The 25,233-nt window shown below is 46.5% G+C and overlaps 1 long non-coding RNA gene across 1 annotated transcript in view; it reads right to left on the reverse strand.

Moving 5' to 3' along the window:
* Positions 1-18,406: 18,406 nt before the first annotated feature.
* The window catches only part of LOC127547280 (uncharacterized), a 126,460-nt gene continuing 119,633 nt past the window's right edge, over positions 18,407-25,233 (reverse strand). The window contains exon 3 of the long non-coding RNA XR_007950146.1: positions 18,407-20,204. This is a non-coding gene — a long non-coding RNA (uncharacterized LOC127547280). The remainder of the gene's footprint in view (positions 20,205-25,233) is intronic.

Raw genomic sequence — 25,233 nt, forward strand, 5'->3', positions numbered from 1 at the left:
GACATGTCCTTCTCCCCCCCATCTCATAAATCCCTTACTTGATCCTTCCATCCCTATTAGCTAACATCTCATTTCTTTTCTGCCCTTTGATGGTTAAAGGGCATCTACAATAGATGTCCCTACTTCCTCACCTCTCGCTCTCTTCTTTGCTCTCTGTATCTCTCATAGGAGAGGGGGAGCAGAGGGAACAGCGCCCTGCCCTTGTGGTGTTGGGACTTTGTCTCACATTCGTGGGCTGGGCTGGGTGAGAGGCACTGAGATCCATAGGAATGGGAAGGTGGACTGCTGAGAGACATGAAGGGGTCCTCTCAGAAACCAAGATAATTTTCAGTACCTCCTGGAGAACTGGACCTCCTCATTCTTCCCAGAACAAGGCTTCTGTCGCTGGGATGACAGCAGGGATCAGGAACCTGTCAGGAAGCAAAGCGATGGGGAGTATCCCCTCAGCTCCATGGGCAGGCTCCCTTGTGAGATCAGTGGGAAGGTGAACAGGAGCTCTCTGTCACATTTACTGGGGACATTGACCTCCTCTCCAAGTGGTCTTTCTTTATCTAAGGGCACAGGATAAAAGACTGACCTTTCATGAAGACTTCCCTCCAGGGGGATGTACCAGGTCTCCTCCTCCCTAGAGCCACAGGCAGGAATGTCCTGGGGTCTAGTCTCAGTCAAGCTTTGGAAGAGAACATATGTCCACCTTTTGGTTCTGATACTGGCAGCAATTTCATCTGTGGAGCTGGACCCAATAAGGAGCCTGGGATAATGTCTGCCCTCCCAGGACCCCATGGTTCCGAGTAATGGTGCACTGCTGCCCATATAATGAAGGTTTAAAATCAGCTTGGAAATGACCCTTCTTGGAACCGGCACACCTGCACAACTACTATCCTGGCTGATGGGCCTTTGCCATGGCTTTCTTCATTAGGTTTCCTATAACTAAAGGGAACACGGGAGGGGTCTCTGCCTCCCCCCCCCCAGAACAGCATCCTGGCCATTCAAGTTCCACACAGCTGTGAATTGTGGGCACCAAAGGTATCAGACATAAATAAGATCACAACATTTGAGTGTGGCCCAACCAGATTAAAGTGTAATTGGGATATATTCAATAATAAATGAAATATAATGAAATCTAGATAATATTACATTTTAGAATTAATTCGTTATATGACCCATAGGGAGAGTCGTTGGACTATCTGAATTTGACACCCCTGGAACACATGCTGGACTCGCTCCAGCCTTCTCTAAAAAGGGCAAAATAGAAAGAGCCCTGATGAGTCACAGGACCCAGATTCAGATCCTGCCCCAACAATGACTGCCTGTGTTCTATTGGGCAAATCCTCAAAGTTTCTCAGTTTTGTATCATGGCCTCTCAGCTTCTTCTGGCTCCAACTCCAGAAGCTGTTTGTTAAGACCAGACTGACTGCCATTTTTTATTGCTAAAAGGAGGCTACTGACTTTCACTGGCAAATTTCTCCTGGGACTAACCCAGACCTGCCCTTCTTGTAGGAAGTTATGGTTTGTTCTTAAGACCCCCAGATACCTTCCCCTTCTTCACCGTGTGGCTTTTAGGACTTCCTTAAATAGCCGTTATGCAAAAGAGAATTGAATTGTTTACTATTTGCCAGACTAGATTTCTGAGCATACTAGGTGATTAATAAATGTTTAGTAATTGACACATCTGTTTACAGTGGAGAAATGCACAATGCTGGTTGTAGACCCAAGGATGGTCCCTTAAGAAGCTGAGGATACTAGTAGAGCCCATGCCTAGGGGAGCAGGTCCTTTTCTGTGACCCCATATAAATCCCCCCTTGTGTTTCCTTGGTAACTTGGGTAGAGTAAAGATAGTCACAGTCCCCAAGGGACCTCAAGGCCCAAAGCTCACATGACCTCAACAGAATTGCAGGGTCCATGAGAGAGAGTGGGGGAGACCTGCCATACCCTCCCCACTATGCCCTCCCCGATCCAGACCTTAACTGGAACCCGGGATACAATTCTAGACATGTCATCACAAATCACAAAAAAGCATCTCTAGTGAATGGGACCAGAATAATGATAAGCTCCAAGACCCTGGCTCAGGAGGAGCCCCTGGATATTTAGCCCAGAGTAAAGAAAGCATAGAGGAGCATGACTGTTTCCTTTATCAGGAGTTTTATCTGGTTCCCCAGAGGGAGGAGGAGCAATGGGGAGAATAAACAGAGAGTCCAACTGAGATCTGCTCTGACTTTATCAGATGGGGACTTTCTCCCCACATGTGCATCATAGGCTCTCCACAACTGTCAAGCTGGAATTCCCGGGATACGTCCTCTCCCCATTCATCAATCTGTGACTGGTCTAGGGAAGAGCTTCTTTAAATTTCCTCGGTGGAGAGACCCATAATCCATCACCAGGCTCCTCCTCAACAACTAGGGCTCCTACAATCAATCAGTCATCAATCACTCAATCAAGATGCATTTATTTAGTACTTCCTGTTCCAGAGAAGTGTGTTGGATTCAGAAAAACTCATTTTCATGAATTCAAATTTAGCCTCAGACACTTACTGTGTGACTCTGGGTGAGTCACTTTATCCTAATTGCCTCAGTTCCTCGTCTGTAAAATGGACCAAAGAAGGAAATGGCAAAGCACTCCCTTATCTTCCTTATCTTTGCCAAGAAAACCCCAAATGGGGTCACAAAGAATCAGACGTGAATGAATTGACTAGGCCTGTACTCCTGGTCCCTGAGATCATTTGGGGTCTTCTCTGCAACAGAAGCAATTAGTGCTGTATTGGCTCCACAGGAGGCAAAGCGGGCTGTCAATGTGGACAGAGCTCTGGTCCTTTGAGTCCAAACCATCCCTGCAACACTTCCTAATTGAGTCACTTCCAGCAAATCACTTCTCCTCTCTCTGCTTCAGTTTCTTCATCTGTAAAATAGGGATTGCAATAATTCCTTCTTTACAGGGTCATTGTGAGGATCAAATGAGGTCTTTGAAGCTTTGCAAACTTAAAACATTATACAAATGTGATGATGATGATTGCCTGAAGAATTGTCAATAATTAGAGTTTCATGAAAGTAGAATGACCTGAGAGGGAAATTGAGAGACTGGCAAAGGAAGAGCTTTCCAGTGCTAAGAAATTTTCAAGACTGATGGTCCCTCATGTTATACAAGGGGTTCCATCTTCAGGGGTAGATTGGATTGGATAATTTCCAAGGGCCTTTCTTATTCTGCAGTCCCATTATCAAGAGAAGAAATGGATTTAAGCCATGGAGGAAGGGTAGGACACACAGATCTCATTGGCAAGGATCACTACTTCACCAGAAGAAGTTATCTTCTAAGTAAAATGGGTTAAGGACAGCCCTACTCAAAGATGGGACAGGAAAGAGAATATAAAAGAAAAGATTCAAGACAAGTGTCTTCCAGACTTTGGAAACGATGGTAAGGAAGTATTGTAAATGAACATCAAGCCTAAATTTCCCTACCTGCTTTGTATCTATGTATGTCTGCCTTTAGAGCCAAGCAGAATAAACCCCCACCCTCTTCAATAAAACATCTTTTCCACTATTCAAAGACAATTATCATCAGAGCTACTGATGGCTTTTCTTTTCTGGTATAAATCCCCCATCCTCTTCAAACTATTCTCTTATTCATGAGTTAAAGACGGAGCAATGACCTCAATCAACATCATCACTGACCTCTCCAGCATCATCATCACTATCAGCATCATCCTTCTCCCATTCTCTTCCTCTCACACTAACTCATATCATGAATAGCACTTCTTCATCATTGCTGCCACCATTGTCCCCTTACCCAACCACACCATCAGCGTTACAGACCCTAATCCTATCCCCACATCACCATCATCACTATTGACAATATCACTTCATCCTGCTCCTCACTGAAATGCAATGTCAGCATCGGCTTCCCCAAATCATGAATAATATCATGAGCATCAGAATCACTCATGTTCCAAAATGGCTCACAAGCTCTTTTATTGCCTCTTTCCATTGTATTAAAAACCCTAAGGAGGGGAGTTTCTGTGCTTTGTCCCAGATGTTACAAATAAGGAAACGGAGGCTAGGAATTTATAAAGTCATGGAATCTGTAAGCCCAAAAATTGAGGAGGAGGAGGAGGAGGAGGAGGAGGAGGAGGAGAAGAAGAAGAAGAAGAAGAAGAAGAAGAAGAAGAAGAAGAAGAAGAAGAAGAAGAAGAAGAAGAAGAAGAAGAAGAAGAAGAAAAGAAGAAGAAGAAGAAAAGAAGAAGAAGAAGAAGAAGAAGAAAAGAAGAAAAGAAGAAGAAAAGAAGAAGAAAAGAAGAAGAAGAAGAAGAAGAAAAGAAGAAGAAGAAGAAGAAGAAACAACCCTGAAAATTCCCAGCTGAAATCATACTCTTTTTAGTCAACTGCTGGCACCAGGGTTAAAAGAGAAACTTTTCTAATGCCACGGGAAATGCCTGAGCCAGAAGAATAAATACATCTATTGGTTGTCAGTCTGAGTGAGCTTAAGGGTCTTTCTCAATGATGTTTATCAGGTATTTATTGGAGGCTAAAACCCTTCCAGTCTCCTTGACCCAGCAGCCACAAGGCCGGAGGGCTGAGGATGAGAGAAACGGCAAGATCCCATTCTGATTTTGGTTCTGATCCAACTGCAGCGACTCCACTTCTCCCACCAGAGAATTTGAGAAATAAATCATTTGCAGGAAACCTATATCAGCTCCTCAAACAGTTTCCTTTCTCATTTCCCCCTGCAAAGGAAAGAATAAGATTGGAGGAGAGAGCAGGAAGGCTGTCCCTGGGGGCCCTGGGGGCACTGGGGACCTGCAGCCACAGGCTATGAATGTTCCCAGAATACGAACACCTTGTCACAAACCATTTCCCCTAAGCTGCTGCTGCTCTAAGACATCGGGCTCATGGTGTGCATCAAAGGCAGCCTCAGTGTATCCCCCTTGGCTTCCTTCATGACTAATTAAAGAGAGACTTTTTCTAAAGTCATGTGAGGTATCTGATTAGCTCTCACCCCCTGCTGAGAAGACTTCAAAGCCCCCAGGCCAAGGCAGACACGGCTCATTCTCTATCTCCTTGAAGACTTCTCCAGGAGGGACAATCTCCGGGGGTCTGGGCACCCACCATGTCAGGTCTCTGGAGAAACCTACAAAGGCATCCAGCCCATCCAGCCCCGGGGGAGCACAGAGAATGGGAAGACCCTCCTCGATGACGAAGCGATGGAGAACACCGGGCTTTCCTGCAGCAGGCTCCAGGGGCTGACTGCCAGGGAGAAGCGGCTTGTCGGGCACCGTCCCAACCGGACAGGAGGAGCACCCACACAGTCAGCCTCAGCCCGAGGAGCTCCCGTGGAAGCAGGGGGCAGGACCAGAGCTTCCATGGGATCTGTGGTTGTTCACTTACTCCCTGCAGCAGAGGTTCCTCCAGCTCATTTTACAGATGAGGAAACTGAGGCTAGGAAGTGTCTGAGCTCACATTTGAAGCCAGGCCTTCCTGTGCTCCTGTTCCCTATCCACTGAGCCACCTTGCTGCCCACATCTGGGCTGTAGCTTCCCCCAGTCTCTCTGAGCTCTTCCCTCCGGGGTCAAAAGGAACAACTTTGCCCCTTCTCCCCTAGGAAACCAAGGAGGTATTTATCATGTGTTCATGGCTGGTCTCCAGCTGGACCCCAGTCTTCTTTTCCCCAAGTTCGACTTGTACTGTCCCCCCACAGCCCCACCACCCACCCAAAGACCTTCCTCTGGCTGCTCTCCCTTCATCAGTCTTGTCCAAAGCGTGGCACCTTCCACTGCATGGTTAAGTGAACCTGCACCTAGGTGGGCAGAGACTGCTCATCAGGAATAAGAAGAGCTCCTATTCATAAAGTGCTGCTGTACTGCCCTTATCTCATCCAGCTTCCCGAGGCCCTGGCTGAAGTTCTAATCCTACCTCCCTTTGCAGAGGAAGCAAGTGGGGCAAACAGAGATAAAGTGACTATTAAACAGCTGAGGCAAGACTCGAAGTCAGGTCTTCCTGCGTGTGTCTGGTACTTTTTCCACTGCACCATCCGGCTCCTTTACCTGCTGGAACCAGGTGAGAATATAGCGATATAATATATGACATAATTGTAATAAAACTAACATTTACCCAGCACTTTAAGAGCTCATCTGAGATAGAAGCATTGCACTAAAAGCTCCTTACAAAGTGTTTTTTAATAAGTGACACCCTTTGGAGGGGTGGCCTTTGAGACCAAATGTGAGCTGAACTTTTAATGATGGACATTTTATAGGAGTGGACAGAGAGAAGACTGAGATCAGACTCTGACACACAGAGGGGGAATTAGTTACCCACTGAAAAAAAGAAGCTCTTGAGCAATCACCGAGGGAAAGCAGGAGAAATGAGCAGAGCAGACGGAAAAAGAAGCTCATTATTAGACTTTATTTTCACCAGTTACATGAAAATAATTTTTAACATTTGTTTTTAAAACTTGAGCTTCAAATTCTCTCCCTCCCTCTCCACCTCTTTCACTGAGAAGGCAGGTAATTCAATAAAGGTTATACATGTGTAGTCACATAAAACATTTTTATATTAGTCATGTTGAGAAAGAAAACATAGACCACAAATAAACCCCAAGAAAAATAAAGTAAAAAAGAGTACGTTTCAATCTGTATTCAGAAACAATCACTTCTTTCTCTGGGGACAAATAGCCTTTTTCATTACAAGTCCTTCAGAGTTACCTTGGATCACTGGATCAGAGTTATATTGGATCACAGTAGGAATTGCTAAGTTATTTACAGCTGACGATCGGACAATATTGTGATTACTTTGTACTTTGTTCACTTTGCATCCGCTCATGGAAGTCTTTTCAGGTTTTCCTGAGAACATCCTGATTATTCATTCTTAAAGCACATAGCATTACATCACACTTTGTTCAGCCATACCCCATTTGATGGGCATCCCCTCAAGTTCCAATTCTTTGCTACCAGAAAAGAGCTGCTACAGATATTTTTCTTCATATAAGTTCTTTTCTTTTTCCTTTTTTTCTGTCTTGGGATTCAGACCTCGTATGATATTGCAAGATCAGATTTTATAGCCTTTTGGGCATTGTTCCAAATTGCTCTACGGAAAAGTTGAAACAGCCTACAATTATACCAATCGTGCATTAATGGCTCATTTCTCCAACATCCCCTCCACCATTTGTCATTTTCCTTTTATGGCCTATTAGCCCATCTAGGAGGTATGAGCTCCTTCTCATTGTTTGACCTCTTGCCATCTGTAATTTGCATTTCTGCAATCAATAATGAGTCAGAGCCTTTTTTCACATGATTATAGCTAGCTTTGATTACTTGATCTGAAAACTTTCCATATTTGTTGACCATTTTTCAATTGGGCAATGGCTCTTATATAACTGATTCAACTCTCTCTGTTTAAGAAATGAGACTTTATCAGAGAAATTTACTTTGACTTTTTTTTCACAGTTACTATTAGGAATTGTATTTTCCTCCATCCAATTCACCCATCTCCTCATTTATTCTATCATCTCTCTCTTTTTTCACCCTGTTCCTCTTCAAAAGAGTTTTGTCTTCTACCCCAATCTGACCTCCCTTCTTTCACCACCACCCCCTTTTTTATTCCCTTCCTCTCCTACTTTCCTGCAGGGTGAAATAGATTTCTATACCCAATTGAATGTTTGTGTGTGTAATTCTTTCTTTGAGCTAATTCTGATGAGAATAAAGGTGACTTACTCCTCACTTCCTCCTTCTTCTTTTCCACTGTAAAAGCTTTTTCTTTTTCTTTTATATGAGCTAATTTACCTCATTCTACTTCTCTCTTTACCTTTCTCCTCTTTTCCCCTAACTTAATTTTTAGATATCATCCCTTGATATACAACTCACACCTGTGCCCTCTATCTGTATGTACTCCTAATTGTTCTGATAATGAGAAAGTTCTTATGAGTTATAAGTATTATCTTCCCACATAGAAGTGTAAACAGTTTAACATTATTAAGTCTCTTTGGATTTCTCTTTTCTATTTCCTTTTTATGCATCTTGTATTTGAAAATCAAATTTTCAGTTTGGCTCTGTTTATATTTTATCAAGAATGCTTGAAAGTGTTCTATTTCATTGAATATCCATTTCCTCCCTGAAGGATTATATTCAGTTTTCTGGATAGATGAGCCTTGTTTGTAATCTTAGCTCCTTTACTTTCTGGACTATCATATTTCCAGCCCTCTGATTCTTTAATGTAGAACTTCCCAAATCTTGTGTCATCCTGACTGTGGCTTCATAATACTTGCATTGTTTCTTTCTGGACCTTGTAATGTTTTCTACTTTCTCTGGGAAATCTGAAATTTGTCTATAATATTCCTGGCAGTTTTTAGTTTGGGATGTCTTTTAGGAGATTATTGGTGGATTTTTTCCTTTTTTATTTTACCTTCTGGTTCTAGAATATCAGGATAGTTTTCCTTGATAATTTCTTGAAAATGATGTCTAGGCCCGTTTTTTTAATCATGGATTTCAGATAGCTTAATAATTTTTAAACTATCTCTCCTGATCAACATTCCAGTTCAGTTATTTTTCTAATGAGATATTTCACACTGTTTTCTTTTATTATTATTATTATTCTTTTGATTTTGTTTCATTGTTTCTTGGTTTCTCATAAAGTCATTAGCTTTCACTTGCTCAATTGTAATTTTTAAGGAATTATTTTCTTCAGGGAGATTTTTGTACTTTCTTTTGCATTTGGTCAATTCTATTTTTTAAGTAGTTTTTTTTTCTTCTCCTCAGTGAATTTTGATATGTCTTTTTCCAATTGGCTAATTCTGCTACTGAAGGCATTTTTCTCCTCATTGGCCTTTACCATTTGGTCTATTCGGTGTTTTAAGGTATTATTTTCTACAGTTTTTTGGTGTGTGTGTGTGTGTGTGTGTGTGTGTGTGTGTGTGTGTGTGTGTTCTTTACCAAACTGTTGGCTTTTCATGATTTTTATTTGCATTATTCTCATTTCTCTTCCCATTTTTTCCCTCTATCTCTTTTGTTTGATTTTCAAACCCTTTTTGAGCTCTTCCATGACCTATGACCAATTCATGTTTTTTGGCAGACTTTGAACGTAGGAGCTTTGACTTTGTTATTTTCTTTTGAGTGTGTGTTTTGATCTTCCTTGCCCCCATAACTTTCTGTGGTCAGAATTTTTTCTGTTGTTTACTCATTTTCTCAGCATATTACTTGACTTTTAACTTTTTGGCAAAGTGGGAATCTGCTTCTGGGGTGGAGAGTACACTGTCCCAAGCTTTAGGGGTTTTGTACAGCTCTTTTCAGCGACCTGTAAGTCTTTAGTTTTTCCAAGTGGTCTGATCTAAGGAGATGTGTGTTTGCTCCTTTCCTGGCCTGTTCTCTGGACTGTGAAGGATTATAAACACTCTCTTCTGCCCTAAAACTGTGAGGAGAGTCCCTCTCCAAGTGGCCACAGGTTCTGATGTGCTAGTACTCCTCACCTTGGGACTGCCACCCAGGACTGTGACAGAGAGTGGGATAAAGAGTCCCATCCAGCGCCAGCCCAGAGACGCCTATGAGCCCCTTCTCATTGTTTGACTCCTTACCCTCTGTGGGCTGAGACCTTTGGAAGCAGCTGCTGTGGCTGATTCAGTGGCTCCCAAGACCCACTCCTGGTTTGCTAGGACCTGGTCTGTGGTCCACCCTTTCCTACTGACCTTCTGAGATGTCTTGGGTTGGAAAATGGTTTCATTCCATCTTTTTGTGTGTTCTGCTGTTCTAGAATTTGTTTGTTATTTAAAGGTATATGGAGGGGTTTGGGGGAGAGCTCAGGGGAGCCCCTGCTTCTACTCTGCCATCTTGGCTCCATCTTGTTAGAACCTTTGTTGTGGGAGGAAAACAGGAGGCAGAGGAAGATTACAGATTAGCACGTGCCTAATTTAATTCTATTTTTACTGGGTTTTCAGACCTCACTTTAAGGAAAGGAAGGGGGAAATATTACTAAAAGCAGCAGGAAGGGAGGGTTGATCTTTGTTCTTAAAAAGATGGGAAAAAGAAAAACCAAATGGGAGCAGAGACAGCTAATGAGGATGAGTGAGAAAAAGGCAGCGGATTTCTGAGTGAGCTGTCCCAGTCCGAGTCATCAGCCGTGAGGATGACTATCTCGGGTCCTGGACGAACTGGCAGCTATGATTACAGCCACTGTCGGTGACCTTTCAGAGATTGGGAAGGACTGGGGAGATGCCACTGGACTGCAGATGGGCAAACATCCCAATTTAAAAGAAAGAAAGAAAAGCACAGATTCTGAAAACTGCAGGACAGTGCGCTTGACCTTGATTCCTGATGAAATTGTCGACTTTCTCATCAAAGAAATGGCTGGTGAATAGCTTTCAAAGAAAGCCCTAATCAGAAGGAGCCTGGGTGGCTTCTCTGAGAACAGACAGATCGTGCCAGACGAACCCAGGCTTCTTTCTTAGCACGTGGCAGACGTAGTTCACCTAGAATGTGGGGAAGCATTTGATGGAGTCTTTCCTGCTCGTTCCTGTAAAACGTGGGGAGAGACGTGGGCGGCTGATGGGGCAATAGATGGCTCCATCCCAAAGTGGACAGCTGGACTCAGCTCTGAGCTGGTTAATGCTTGTTATCAGGAACTAGGATCAAGGCAGAGATGATTTCCTCATCACATTAGCAGATGACCCTGAGCTGGGAGGGGCAACTGCTCTGAAAGGATCTTGACAGGCTGGAGAATTGGGCTGAATTTAATAAGACAGAATGCAATGTGCATAAATGTCATGTCTGATACTGGGGTGAAGAAAGAAAACAAGTGTAAGCCGGGGGAGGCAGTTTGGGCAAGATCTTGTGGTTTCCACAAGAATTGAATGTGAACTCTTAAAGACTGTGAGAACGGCAACTTGATTTTAAACTCCAAGAAGAGAAGCTGCCCTCAGCTCCTGTACTTCCTTTGCTCAAATAAGTGTGAGGTGCAAGGGAAAAGGAGTAAGGTCATGTCCAGGACCTGGGTCTCCCCCAACTCCAGCCCTGAGGCTCTGCCCTTAGAACCTGCCTTCTTATCTAGAAGTAACAGATGAAGTCAAAGGGGAAGGAAGCCTTTCACAGCCCAGCATTCTGTGCCACAAAATTCCTGATCCCAGAAACTAGACTCCCCATCAAGCTCTAGGCCTAAAAGTCTGGACCCACAGCAGAAGAATGAGCCTCCACCTTTTCCTAGGACACCCGTTGGGAATAGAGGAGATACCTTCACAAGGGAAGGGTGAACATCCTTTGGGGCTTCCCCACCTCACTCCAGGGTCTCTTCCCCAATGGGTCTGTACACCAGTTACCTAGAAAACATGGAGAGACCAACATCAAAAAAACCCTTTGCCTTATCTGATATTTATTGGGAAATGACTGGATGGGCTTCTCTCTCTCTCTCTCTGTCTCTCTCTCTGTCTCTCTCTGTCTCTCATTCTCTTACTCTCTCTGTCTCTGTCTGTCTCTCTCTCTCTCTGTCTCTGTATCTCTCTCTCTCTCTCTGTCTCTCGCCTCTCTCTCTTTCTCTTCTCTCTTTTCTCTCTCTTTCTGTCTCCCTGTTTCTCTCTGTCTTTGTGCCTCTGTCTCTCTGACTCTTTGTCTCTCTATTTTTTCTCTCTCTGTCTCTCTCTGTCTCTCTCATTCTCTTACTCTCTCTGTCTCTGTCTCTCCATCTCTCTCTCCTGAGGACCTTCCGTGTGCAAGATCAAAGTATGATTCAGAATTTTTTTTTTTAATTAAAGCTTTTTCTTTCCAAAGTAGATGCACGGATAATTTTTCCAACATTGACCCTCGAATAACCTTTTCTTCCAAATTTTCCCCTCCTTCCCCCCATCCCCCTCTAGTTGGCAGGTAGGACCCAGAATGGTTTTGTCTCAATTGTGTTTATAACTCCTGTTTAGTCGGTGCCCTTTCTAATAGCTAATCAATAGTGCCCGACGGGGACTGGAACAACCCCACTAGACCGCACCATCCCTTTCAGGGAACCCTAAGAAGCTAAGGAGAGAAGTCACTCACCTTCTGAGAAAAGAGCTACGGGTAAAAGTGGGAATTGGAAAAGTAGCTCCAGAGGGGATGCTAAAAATTAATCAGAGAGAGGGAGGGAGGAAATGAGCACTAATAAGTCTGTTATTGTGACAGGTTTGTGCTTGGAATAGACCAAGTCTTTCCAGGAACACAAGGCAGGAGTGGAGACAATGTGGGATCGTGGCTCAGGAAAAAGAAGCAGGATTTGGAGTAGGGCGCAAGCCCTCGAGCCAGGCCTGGGGCACTTCCAGACCTGGGTGCCAGGATCCGGCCCCACAGTGGGAGAGGGACTGCCCCTCGCGCTGCTAAAACGCCAGATCTGCCCAAGGGGCGGGCTTCGTGCCCATTAAAACCGCGCTGAGTAACCTGGCCGGACGCGAGCGGACACTGCCCGGGCTGCTGGGACGCTCCTTCCTCCCTCTCCGGCCCGGGTGGTGGGGGCCCCGAGACCAGGCTCCCTTCGGAGTCTGCCTGTGACCCTGCAGGACCAGCTGCGGCGTCCGCCGACACGTGCGTGACACTTATCTCTCACTGGAGCAGACGGGCCGAGGGCACGGGAGGCCGGGCCAGCCCCAGCGGCCTTGGCAGCTCGGCAGGGTCAGGACCACGGCTCGTCTTCATGCTCCCGGCAGGATTTCACGAGCTTCACTGACTTACCGCGAGGCTAAAGGATTATTCACTCACTCTAGATACACGAGAGTTCAGTCTCTGAAAATGTTAATTCACTTAAAACAATTATTTTGACTGCCAGTTCAATCCTCAGCTGGAACAGGGATTAGCCCAGAGAGCAATTAACCCAGAAGTGAGCCTGCTATCTGCAAGGAGAGATAACTACCCCAAGGCCACCTTGTATCTGAAGGATGGGTGACCCGGTCCGCGCGGACCCGCCCTCCTCCAGGGCGAGAGCCCGGTCCCCCTTCTCCTTGAGGATGGTTTCCGGGCCCCGGGGGGTGCTGGGATTGTCCGGCCAAGCCCAATGCCCTCACAGGGTGGCCCACCTTCCTCCAAGGGGGAGAGCCCGTCCCCCTTCTCCTTGAGGATGGTTTCTGGCCCAGATTGTCCGGCGGAGCCTGATGCCCTCACAGGGAGGCCCGCCCTCCTCCGCCCCCGAGGACACACTGTGCATCCACCTCCTTCCGTGCCGGGGCGGGAGCCTCGTGCCCCTTGGCAGCAGACGGCGCCCTTTGGATCCTCCCAGTGCCAGGGAGACCGCGTGACTCAGGGACGGACAGCAGGGAAGGGCTGGTCAGTGTTGGAGAAAAGCCTTTTTCCTGGGCAGGGGCAGCTTGGGCTTGTTCCAGAGCCCTTTGCGGCCTCCCCAGGGCACCCAGGCTGTTCGCTTTCCTAGCCAGCCCCAAAGACACTTAATGGAGGGATCCTGGCAAAGAGCACCCAGGACACTCCTCATTCCGAGGGATCCCTCCTCTCTGCACAGTCCGGAGAGCCCAGCCGGGGTCTGGCCGACCCACAGGCCGGGCAGAGCGGGAGCTCCGAGCTCCCAAAGGATGCACTCCTGCTGAGCGGCTCCCCCCAGGGATCTGGGAAAGTGGAGGCAGAATGAGACCTTCCTCTGGCCGACAGGGTGAAGGGCGGGGGCTCGGCGGGAGGCGGGGGGCACAGACTGCAAAGGGCTGGGCCAACAGACTCGGGACTACCAACGGGACTTTCTGAGCCCGGATGCAGCCGGAGCCTGGGGTCCTTGTGCAGCAGCTGCCTGGTAAGTGGACTGGCGGTCTTGGGAGGGGAGGGACAGAGACCCTGCGTGCTCCTCTCCATTGGCTACTCAGAGCAATTCTGGGCTACTGTGAAGGAGCCTTCTTAACCTAACTTCCAGTCCCAGGCTCAGCTAAAGTCACTTTCTGAGAAGCAGAGCAGGCCGTGCATTCTCCCGCTTCAATTTCCCAGGGGCTCCCTAGGACTCGCAGATAAAATCCTTACCCTTCTCTGGGCCAAGGATCTGATTTTGGCCTCCCCCTAGTTTTCCAAGTAACCATGTACTCTCTACCCCTTCCCTGTCCTCCCCTCCCTCCATCCCCTCCTTTCCTCTTCTCTCTCTCTCTCTCTCTCTCTCTCTCTCTCTCTCAGTCTCTCTGTCTCTGCCTCTGTCTCTCTCTCTTTGTCTCTCTTGGTTTCTCTGTCTCTCTCTGTCTCTTTCAGTCTCTCTCTCTGTCTTTGTCTCTGTCTCTGTCTCTCTCTCTCTGTCTCTGTCTCTGTCTCTCTCTGTCTCTCTCAGTCTCTCTCTCAGTCTCTGTCTCTCTCTCTCTGTCCCTCTCTTTGTCTCTCTCGATCTGTCTCTGTCTCTCTCAGTCTCTCTGTCTCTGCCTCTGTCTCTCTCTCTTTGTCTCTCTTGGTTTCTCTCTCTGTCTTTGTCTCTGTCTCTGTCTCTCTCTCTCTGTCTCTCTGTCTCTCTGTCTCTCTGTCTCTGCCTCTGTCTCTCTCTCTTTGTCTCTCTTGGTTTCTCTGTCTCTCTCAGTCTCTCTCTCTGTCTTTGTCTCTGTCTCTCTCTCTCTGTCTCTCTCAGTCTCTCTGTCTCTGCCTCTGTCTCTCTCTCTTTGTCTCTCTTGGTTTCTCTGTCTCTCTCTGTCTCTCTCAGTCTCTCTCTCTGTCTTTGTCTCTGTCTCTGTCTCTCTCTCTCTGTCTCTCAGTCTCTCTGTCTCTGCCTCTGTCTCTCACCTTCCTCTTCCTCCCTCAGTAAAAGGCTGGTCTCTGGCTGGGTGAGCTCCACATGGACAGGGACAGGGCCCCCCTCCTTTCCTGCTGGAGCTGCAGGCATACAGCCAAGAGCTCTATGGGTGCCTGTTACTCTCCCTTTCATTGCACAGTGATTCCCAGCCGAGGAGGAGAGATCCGGAGCAAACAGAAGGGCCTCCATGGCCGGTGGGGGAGGTTGCCCAGAGCCCGCCAGGGCAGGAGCCCGGGACGCCGCCTTCAGAAGCTCTGTGAGCTGGAGGGCTTTCTCCACTCTGCACTTTATTAAATAGATTAGCACCATTGATTTTTACTTGTGAATTTCTAGGCAATCACCCAGAGTTGGGAATTTCAATCTTGTTTTTTCATTAATTGCTAATAAAAACCCAGGGCCAGACATTTAAACAAAGTTTCCATAGATTAGGACCCTTCCAGGGATCGATGGGCCCATTGGACAGGTGCAGCCAAAGGCCTGGGTGTGAAGCAGGACATTCGGGGCCCCCTCAGTGAACCCCGGTCTCCTGCGGGTCGCCTTCATGGGAGCCTTCCCTGGAGGCTCCTTCTTCTCCCAGCTCCCACCCTTCCATGTCCCTCTCACTGGACTGGCTGCATTAGCTCCCCTTTATGCAGAGGTGGCCCGAGCATGGCCTGGAGAGGCGTGAAGACTCATGTCCCCATTTTAAAGTTGAAGACGTGGAGTTTTAGCAGGAACAGCATGGCCGGGGATAACCAGCTGGCCCATGGAAGTGTTTGGACTCACGTCCGCATGGGAGCCCAGCAGCTTCCCAGCGCTGCTCTGTCCAGTGGCTAGTACAGGAACTGTTGTTTACAGACACCCACCGTGAGAATTATCCCAGAAAATGGGTGGGGAGCCCAAAAGAAGGTCCCCTCTGCTTCAGCCAGAGACAATCCTGTCATCTTGAGAATGAGGGGGGCTGAAGCTCGCAGTCCAACTAGTCCCTGTGCATAAATCTCGGCAGCGACCCTGACTTGTCCCCTATTATCAAAAATCTTTGGATGGGAGGAGTGAGCGGGTGTCTCTATAGCAAGTTTCTCTGTAAAAGTCTCACGTCCAATATTTATGTAGAACTAATTTAAATTCACAAGAATAAGAGCCATTCCCCAAATGATAAACAGATTTAAAAGATGAACAGACAATTTTCAGAGGAACAAACCCTAGCTATCAATAGTCATATGAAAAAATTCTCCAGATTGTTAATAATTAGAGAAATGCAAATTAAAGCAACTTTGAAGTCTAACCTCCCACCTATGAGACTGGCAAAGGTAACAAACATGGGGACAGGTACTGGAAGAGCTGTGGGAGAACAGCCCATCCCTGGTAGACTTTTGAAATGGGAAAGCAAGTTGGCTCTATGCCCCCCATTGTTACCAAATTCTGCTTCTCCTTTGACACAACATCAAGAAAAAAGAAAAGCAAACATATACCAAAAAAAAATAATAACAACTCTTTTTTCATGGTGGAAAAAAATCTGGCAAATAAAGGGATATTTAATAATAGAATATTACTATGCAACATGAAGCAATAAAAGGGATGTTTTCAGAGAGACCTGAGAAAATCTTATGATACAGAGAGAAGTGATCAGAACAGGAGAATGTGAAAGAGAAGCACAGTGAAAACAATCACCTTTGAAAAAGAACCAGTCTCCTGAGATAAAGGTGATGAATTCGGGCTGAGGATGGGGACGTATATTTTGGGGACATGATCAGAGAGGAAATTTATCTTCCTTGACCATAGATGTGTGTTCCAGGGGCTTTGTTTTTCTTTTTCAGTGGGAGTAGGAGAGAGATACAATAGATTCCCATCACTTGACAAAAATTAAAAATGATGATGAAGCGTTGTCCTACGCGACAATGTGAGAGAGAAAGACAATAGCTCCAAGATGTGGAACAAGACAGACATTTTTGGACATGGCAATTGGAGGAATTTGTTTTGCTTGCCTCTGCATGTTTGTTGCAATGACTTTATTTTCCTTTTTTCTTCTTAATTGAAGAGTGGGAGGAAGGGGAAAGGAGAAAGGGATAAAAATAGAGAAGGAAAAGAAAGGGACTCATTGAAGCATTTGCTTTCTTTAACACACAAAAGGAAGGACAGAAGTAATAATGGACAAGTAGGATAACCTTGAAAGTTGTATGTTGCACTTATCATTTTATTGTACTTAAAAGAAAAGTTAACTTTTTAAAAGAAAAGAAAAGCCCAGATTCCTAGTTTTGCGTACAATTCCCTTCTTCTGTTATTATCTATGTATGTATGTATATGTACATGTGTGTGTATGTGTGCATATGGGAAGGCCCATTTTATTTGGCACCCATAGAGTCCAGAATATTTTCTGTAAAAAGCATCAAAAATAAGACGACCCCCTCTCAGGAGGGAGGGCCCCTGCCTCCAGAGGCAGCCAGTTGTGGGGGGAGGAGGTGGGATGACACCCTTAGTTTGAGCAGAAGGCTGATCCTTTGCACGTGTCCACACGTAGAGCTCGTGTACCAGCGTCATACACACCTGAAGAAAATCATCAGCTTCTTAGGTGTTCTTAACTTCTGTACCTACAGACCTTCTTTGCCTTGCCTGAGCCCGTTCCTGGCGCCTCAACTTCCAAATCACGCTCTCTTCCCGGGACTACCCTCAGCACCTCCTCCCCCACCAAGTTCAGCCTCCTCAGCATGGAGCATTCCCCTAGAAAGGGCCCCTTGGTGAATTCTTCCCAGAGCCTCCACTTTGTGGACCTTGATTCCCCTCTGCTCAATTCCTCCAGAACTTCAAAATCCTGCCCCCCATGAAGGGCTCTTCCTCTTCCTCCCATATTAGGAATGGAAGCTGATTACATTGGGGTCTGTCTTTCTCGCATCTCCAGTCCTTTGGATCTGTGTCTGGCCCCTGGGTCTAGGTGGGTCTGGAGGGGAAACTGAGGCAGACGACCTCACCCAGCCCTCGCTCCCTTAAATCCGCTTCACTTGGTCATGGCCCCGAGGTTGTGATTGTGAACAAAGGAAAAACACCAGCATTTGTCTCCCTGGCACTCAGCCCTGAGCCTGGTGCTTAGTGAATGCTTATCGCCTTCCTCCCTCCCTTCTTTTGCCAGAAAGGCAAAAGTTCTGGTTTATGAATGTCATGGAATATGATTGTTCCGTAAGAAATGAGCAGCAGGAGGATTTCAGAGAGACTGGAGAGACTGACAGAGCTGATGCTGAGGGAAGGGAGCAGGACCAGGAGATCATTGGACACAGCAACAAGATAATATAATGATCAGTTCTGGCGGACCTGGCTCCTTTCAACAATGAGGTCATTCAGACCAGTTCCAATAGGCCTGGGATGGAGAGAGCCATCGGCCCCCGGAGAGGGGACTATGGGGACTGAATGCGGATCACAACGCGGTATTTTTATGTTTTTGTTGTTATTTGTTTGCGCTTTGTTTTCTTTCTCACTTTTCCCCTTTTGGATCTGCTTTTTCTTGAGCAGCACGGTAATTGTGGGAATACGCAGAGAAGAACTGCACATGTTGAACCTGCCTTGGATCACTTACGATCTAGGGGTGGGATCCCCACCTCTGCCTCTAGATCTCCCACAACTCGTGCATTTTGTTTTATTCAGACGCTGCACATGTCCTCAGCAGGGTGACTGATGGGTCCCATGAATGATGGGTCCAGTGCCAGTCACACTAATCCAACGGGTCAACAAGCTAAACCAACAAGTGCTAAGTAAGGACTCACCATGTTCTGGGCTAAAGGAAGACGAGGGGCTGGAGAGCTGTGGGCGGTTTCCCGTGAATGACAGAGGAGCCGGCGAGGCTCGCACTCTCTGAGATGCTTTATTCACATGAGGGGCACCCACCTGGAGACCTCCAGAGAAATGTGGAGGGAAGAACAAAGGGGGACCTCAGAGCACGAGAGACGCCCGGATCTCACTCCCTGGACAGACACGGATACAAGCAGGCGGAGAGGGGTCGGGGCTACGGCTAAAATTATCTGCCGGCCATGGCAGGAGGAGGGATGCTGAGCAGCCTGGGCTCTCTAGATTAGAAATACCTGTGACTGGCAGGGAAATCAGAGCTCTAGAGGGATCGAAGACCTTGGGCCGGGGCTGAAGGACGGGGACAGGAAGAGAGATGGCCTGACAGGCCAACGTGGCCACCTCGCACATAGCTTCTGATTTGATCAGAATCCCCTTATAACAGAGAGGAAGTTTGGGGAGGAACTGAGTAACGAGGCCGTAGCAACCGCAGCCTCCACTTGGATCCTGCCCAGAATCGTACCTTCTATAATTGATAAAATGAAAGATGCAATATCTTGAGCTAAGAGGATTGGGGAATTAGACTCTAGCAGAGAAGAGAGAGTGCTTTCTGGGCCTCTCTGAGTGCTTTGTGAGCTTGAGGGGCTAAGAACTCACCAGTGTGGGAGATTAAAACCTGTGTTTGAAAAGTGCAAATTCATTTATTCCACCATTATTTATGAAGTTCCTACTGTGTGCAAAGCTCCGTGGAGGAGAGAAACAACAGGAACACCCCTAGTTATTGCATTTTCAGGATTGTACAGCCCTCTTATAGCCCAGACTTCAAATCTGCAAAGGGTTCAGAGGCGGTAAATACCTATTACCTCCAGGATCAAATGTAAGCTCCTCCGTCTGGCATTTAACCAAAGGACCTTGTTTTTCATTCCCAGTCTGTCACAACTTTCTGTATGGCCTGGATCGAAGTTGCTTCCCTTCTCTAAGCCTATCCCCCCACCTCTAAAATCGGGGGGTCGGACTCCCCTAACCCGGGGGGCCTGGTCAGAGTCCCAGCCTTCCTGCTCGGCCGTGAGAAGGCTCAGGGACCCATGCTAGGGGAGGGAGCTTCTCCTGGCCCAGACTAGGCAGGGAGAGCAAGTTCTCTAACTTAGCTGTGAGCAGAATGAGAAAGTGTTTGGGGGCTCAGAAGGAGGCAGGGTCTGGGTGACTTGGGGCAGCCCCGACTCCTGCCCGACACTCAGCACTCCTCAGCACGGAGCTTTAGCCAACTGGCACCCCCCCCCCGAGGTTACACTGACTACGTTCAGTCCCAGTCTAGCCTCCACGTGGTCCTTGGAACCTCCCCTCCCCAACGGTTTCGCTGCAGGCTCTTGTCGAGCTCCCTGCGGATGTGGACGGCGAACCCCTTCCCCTCAAGCGCACAGAGTCACCGTGCGTGAGGTTCAGGGTGGCCCTCCTGTCACTCCCCAGAAAAGGCACGATTCCATCCCATTATTCAATGTGCTCTAAGAACTGAGAGACACGATGGTCAAAGCAAAGCGATCTCCGCCTTCTAGGAGGGGGCGGGAGGATGTCCGAAGACAAGCCACCAAGAATAACTAGATAATTTTAGATGCAGAACAACTCAAGGGGATGAGAAATGTACGCTCAGGCCCGAAAGGAGCTAAGGGGTCCGAGGGGCGCCCGTCGGGAGTGAAGCATTCTGGTTCCGGGGAGAGGCGCAGAGGTCTGGAGAGTGGAACTCCATTCACAGGGAACAGCGAGCAGACTGGCTTCCTGGAATGAAGAGAAATGAGAGGAAGTCAAGTGAAACCAGTTGGGAAAGAGACTGGAGCCAGACTGTTAACGGCTTTAAATGTGAAGAAAAGAGTTCAAAGAACTCTTTGAGGACTCCTCGGACCAGTTCACAAAACACCGCTTCCCCTTGTCCCCTGCCCCATCCGGCATTCAAAGCCCTTCCTAGTCTAGCTCTCGTCTGCTCTTCTAGTCTCCCTGTGCTTTTCAGTATCCAGAACATAAGATGTACTCATTGAACTACTCATTACCTTTCTAAACTGTCCCATCTTTTGTCCCAGGCTTCCTCAGTCTTTCACACCCGTGGTACAATCCTACGGTTTCAAATCCCCTTGGAGAGGGAAGTTATTAGACATTAGTGAGGCGAGCTCCACACTCTAGTGACTGCCATTTTGGCCCCCAGCATGCCTCCCGGCCTCCAGCTTGATGGCACTTCCCCAAAACCCTCCCAAAGGAAATTCGCCGCTGCTGCGGAGCCGACCTTCCTCTACATCAGTGATTTTCTTTGTCAGTGAAGGGACCCGTTCGGGACCTCGACTATATAAAAAGCCCTCTTCCCTCCGATCCCTACCATCCTTCCAAGGAAAACTGACCCGCACTTGCTAGAGAGTCAACTCAGTTCCAAATGGACAAATTAAAAATATATTGTATGTGGAATAGGAGCAAGTCTTAGCATTTAACTAGAGGTAAGGATTAAATTATAAAGTTTTTGCAGAAATAGAACCTGCAGAAACAGGATTAAAAGAGAAATATAAAGGTGGGGAAAATTTTTACAGCTAGTGTTTCTGGAAAAGGTCTCATTTCTAAAAATGTCCAATTTATAAGAATAGGAGTCATTCTCCCATTGATAAATGGTCAAAAGATATGAATAGACACTTTTCAGATGATGAATTAAAGCTGTTTATAATCATATAAAAATGTTCAAAATCACTATTGATTAGAGAAATGCAAATTAAAACAGCTTTGAGGTACTACCTCACATCTCTCAGATTGGCTGAGATGATAGGAAAAATAATGATAAATATTGGAGGGGATGTGGGAAAACTGAGACAGACACTAATACATTGTTGGTGGAGTTGTGATATGATCCAACCTTTCTGGAAAGCGATTTGTAACTATACTCAAAAGGCTATCAAACTGTGCATATTATTTGATCCATAAAGACCCATTACTGGGTCTTTATTCCAAGAAAATCATAAAGGAGGAGAAAGGCCCATATGTAGCAGCTCTTTTTGTGGTAGTGAAGAATTGGAAAATAAGTAGATGCCCATCAATGGGGGAATGACTGAACAAGTTGTGGTATATGAAAGTAATGGAATATTATTGTTCTATAAAAATGATGAATAAGCTAATTTTACAAAGACCTGAAAAGATTTACATGAACTGGTGCTGAGGGAAACAAGCAGAACCAGGAATACATTGTACGTAATAACAGCAAGAATGTGAGATGATCAACAATGAAAGACTTGGTTCTTCTCAGTGATTCAGGGATCCAAGACAATCTCAATAGACTTTGGACAGAAAATGCCATCTGCATCCAGAAAAAGAACTAAGGAGACTGAATGTAAATCAACTAACACATGCTATGTCCACTTTTATTTATCTATTTGTTTCTCTCTCTCTTTTGCTCTGATTTTTCTCTCCCAACATGATTCATAAATACTAAAAATAAATAAATTTATTAGAAAAAGGTTAAAAATGGAAGGACAAAAAGTATTTAGTGCTAAGGGTTAAGGGAGGGATCAGAACCAAGGCTAATTCTACAGATGGGAACTGATGTGACTGGAGGCTGATGTGACGGCTCTTGGGTTTCCTTCCCTGTGATCACCATGATCCTCATCTCCTCATCCCTAGGGACCATAGGATCATAGACTGGAGCCAGAAGATAGTTTAGAAGTCATTGGCTCCCACTCCCTCATGTCACACATACCATGTATTGGTTCCTTCTCCCCAGCCCCACTTACATCAGCATTCTGGGTACCCAGACAGCAAGTTCTACTTTTCTTTTTCAGAGCTCTAGGGGACCCTGGAAGGTCAGACAGGGTAGAAGGAAGGTTATCTCACAGTGTGAAATATGAGCCTCCCATTGGTGTGCTTTATGAATTATTGCTTGATATCAATTAGACTCAGTTTCTTAAAATGGGTATTCATTGAAGTAGTTGTTCCAAAGCAAATTAAAACAACTCTGAGGTCCACCTCACACCTCTCCGAATGGCTAAAACGGAAAAAATAATGATAAATTTTGGAGGGCTTGTGGGAAGACTGAGACACTAATACATATAAAATCAAGATGTTCCCCTACAAGTACACAGAGAATTCAGGGCAAGGTGAGCCCAGCCTAGAGCATATGATGGAGCAAATTCCCATCTGAAAAGTTGTTTTGCTGTTTTCTTTCCTCCGTGACGTCCTCACGCAGTCCTCCTTAGGCACGGCTCCCAAAGCAAACACCACTATCAGCACGCCAGGGCCAGGCTGGAGATAAGAAATCCAAATCCTCAAGCCCTCCGAAGTTCACAACGGAGGGATATGACCAGGTTGTGAGGTAAGGGTGGGGGAGAGACAGATGTTTAATTATCTCCCCTCTTCCCTGCCGGGGAATTAGTCGGAATTCATATCCATACTGGACTTCTAGAAATGTTGAGTATTAAAGTGGCTTAAAATGATACACATACACATATGCACGCAAGCTCTCAGGGACTTTGTTAATTTAATGCCTTTAATTGATTGGTTGATTGAGTCAATAGAGGTATATAGGTCTTAACACCCAATTCTTACTTGTAGTTAATTGATTCTGTCTTGGTCCTGTGTAATTATGGAGGTAAGGACATAGAACATCTTACAGGGAAATACAGAAACTGAGGTCTAGAGACCTTGACCCAAGGTCACACTGCTACCAGGGCCTTCTAATTGATGTCCCAGCCTCGCGTCTGCTCCCTCCAAACCATCCTCTCCATAGCTGCCAAAGTGATGTCCCTAAAGTACAGGGCTGACCATGGAATCGATCTGCTGGACAAGCCCTTGTTGCTCCCGATTTCCTCTGGGATCAAAGACAAACTCCTCAGGTAAACATTGAAAGACTCCTCTAATCCGGATGCCATCTTGGCAAAGGGGTGCCAGAAAAACTGACATGGACGTCACATAGAGCCCAGTTGGCATCACATTTTAGCTAGGGGTCTGCTCTGCCCCCCTTACCCTTCCAGATGCTACCCCCCATGCTCCCACCCCCAATGAATGCAGACGCCAAGCAGGAGTCTCTGGCAAGCCCTGGCTATGGCTGCTACCCAGACGTTACCCGAATCTGGATTAGCCCATCGGGCAGTAAACACAGGGCTGGAGAATAATTCAAGTGACATATTTCAAGTGTGAGGAATGGAAATCAATGGGATGGCGGCCATGACCTTGACCTGGGGGAAAGTAACTATGTGGGCAGTTCCTGGGGCAGAGAGGCCCCAAGCCCAGTGAGACTTCTTCCCTTTTATCTTCTCCCCATTCCAGAGGGTGATTTCTTATTCCAACACTGAGTTCCACTATTTAAAGCCTGTTCCCATTTTCTTTTAATTATTAATAAGGCTGCCTCAATTTAGTTAAAACCTGGATCGATCCTGGCTGTGCCCCATTGTGCTATTGATTATTTGAGAGTGGGGAATTTAAATTAAGAGTCACAGTGTAGCAGTTTCTGCAGGTGTAAAGAGCATCCAGTGGGAGAGAACGTGAATTGTGGAGGCAGCAAAGGGGGCTTAAATGCATCCTCCCTGACCCCCCGTCTTTTCCTTGGTCAGAATGAGTTCAGAGAGAATCCCGCGGCTCTGACACATTTATTTTGGGGTCTTGCTGAGCAGGGGACGGACGGCTCACGATGGCACCAGAAAGACCGAGGCCGAATTCTGGAGTCTCGCACTTCTCGGCCATGGGGCTGACCAGGTCCTGTCCCTTCTGCACTCCAGCAGCGCACTCGTACGTGAGAAGCTGCCAAGGAGATACTAACCTGAACTTATGTGTAGCAGAAGTTCCCTTGTCTTGGACATTCACAAATTAAGGCATCCACAGGTCCAATCCCTAACTGTAATTTTGGATAAACTTGTCAGAAAGCGGGACTAGAGCAGATCCTGGGTTTCTCTGCTGTCAGGATAATTTAAGCCTTAGCTCCATGTTTGAGTTCCCTGGGTCATATGTCCTCACTTCCTCTCCTTTCCTCCTTCCTCAAGACATGCATAGAAAATATTCTCTGCAGGGCTGAAGGCAGGGTCAGTAGCTAGGAAATGTCCCCTGCCTTGTGGGCCTGGGTGTCGGCTCCCACACTCCAAAGGGGGGATCCCAAGAAGGGAGCACTCCCTCCCCTTCCTCCTCCAAGCCTATTTCCATCCAGTTGCTGAGAGCCGTGAATGAACCATTGTGGGCCACTCTGATGAGGGAATGGGGGCTGGTGGGTAAAGAAACAGAAACTAGAAAAGGAACTGCACTTGAGATTGCCTCAGAGCCATGGATGAGAAACCCCTCTCACTGCTTTTTTATGATCCCTTCTCTGCCCTAGAGGGTTGTAGAGTGCAGTGAGAGGCTTAATGAGCTGCCCAGAATCCCCCAGTCAGCGCATCTTAGAGGTAACACTTGAATCCAAGTCTGACTTTGAGACCAGTTCTCCATCTGAAGCACCAAGAAATTTCTCATTAGAAAGAAAAAAAATATGAAAGAAATCTGGAAATGTTTAGCCAGATAGGGTCCTGAGAAGATAGATTGAGGGGCATGTGAAAAGAGAGTTCATCCAGCTCTCAGAGAATCTACAGCCTTATTTTCCATTACTGGACACAGGTGGTCATGCCTCCCTAAATATACAGAGCTTTTAGATGGAAAAAGTAGAGAAAAGGAGTTTTTTTTAAGGGGGAAACCCCATTTTTACATACCACCCCCTTAAAAGCTCAGCAAAGATCAATTGCTGTTCAAAGAAGAGCCTACAGGGCTACAGACTGGTTAACTTATCCTGGGATACCCTGGCCCTTGGAAGATGGCCCCCAGA

Source organism: Antechinus flavipes, chromosome 2 (assembly GCF_016432865.1).
Source record: "Antechinus flavipes isolate AdamAnt ecotype Samford, QLD, Australia chromosome 2, AdamAnt_v2, whole genome shotgun sequence".
In the NCBI taxonomy this organism is placed as follows: domain Eukaryota; kingdom Metazoa; phylum Chordata; class Mammalia; order Dasyuromorphia; family Dasyuridae; genus Antechinus; species Antechinus flavipes.